The sequence below is a fragment of the Nuphar pumila genome, chromosome 13 (assembly GCF_984573655.1).
Source record: "Nuphar pumila chromosome 13, dmNupPumi1.hap1.1, whole genome shotgun sequence".
Taxonomy (NCBI): Eukaryota; Viridiplantae; Streptophyta; class Magnoliopsida; order Nymphaeales; family Nymphaeaceae; genus Nuphar; species Nuphar pumila.
Window position 1 is genome coordinate 57644070 of NC_143261.1, and position 956 is coordinate 57645025.

Genomic DNA, 956 nt, shown 5'->3' on the forward strand with positions numbered 1-956 from the left:
ATTGTTTCCATTGGTTAATTGTTAAATGCAATTGAGTTTTCCAAATAGTCTGAGTCATATATTGCAAGTTTATATGACATGATTATTCAGGAGGTAGTGATGCTTTTTCAGTTTCCAAAAAGTAGCGAAATTTTTTTACTGAGATTCTAGCTAGATTATGGGCGTAATATCTTTCAATGTATTATGGAATTATCTGTGCGCATACATTTGTTCCATTTTGTATAGTTGTCTTAAGGTGAGGCAATTAATTAACGATTTAACTTGAAATGCAAGTGTTTATGTTCATATATAGTTATGCTCATCATTGTTGTCAGATATCCTGAAGGTATTGTAAATTAGGTGCTCGACGACATTTTTGCAGATACTTTTGGTAATGATGTTGACAATGATTCAGTTATAGATTCAGATTCGGAAAGTGATGGTCTTCTTTCTGAGGTAATGTCACGCTCTTCTAAAAATCCGGCCTCATCTTTTTCTAATTCCTTATTTATTTATGAAAGAGTTCTGAATTCTGATATTGGTTTCAGGATTTGAATGGTTCTTATCTTGTTAAAGATGGAAGTGATGATAATTCAGGTTGGAACATAATTACAACAGTGAAATTTGGTGTTTGAAATATCCTAAATTTTTGTTTTAGTAAAATCGCAAGAGGATATTTTTCAATATAATTGCTGTTGCTGTAGATGAAAGCTACCATACTGCTCTATCTGAGCAGAACAAGACAATTCAGGTGGAACTCGTGAAGCAGAAAAGTAAGTTAGATCGGCTGAAGAAAAAGGTAAGAACGACCTTATACTTAATTAAGACCTTGAAATGACCATAGATATGAAGCTCAACATGATGGTATGTCTAACTAATATAAACATGTAGGGTTTGTTTTAAAAAATTTCTCTCCTATTTTGAAGACAAAAAAATTGATGGCTCACATTCATCATTGTAATGCACTTAGTTTTACC

General features: G+C 32.1%; 1 long non-coding RNA gene across 1 annotated transcript; it reads left to right on the top strand.

Annotated features, from left to right (window-relative positions):
• Window positions 1–341: 341 nt before the first annotated feature.
• On the top strand, window positions 342–746 carry LOC149818469 (uncharacterized). Its single transcript, XR_016427361.1, has 3 exons — window positions 342–435; window positions 528–576; window positions 684–746. It is a non-coding gene; the product is annotated as an uncharacterized LOC149818469 (long non-coding RNA).
• Window positions 747–956: the final 210 nt, after the last annotated feature.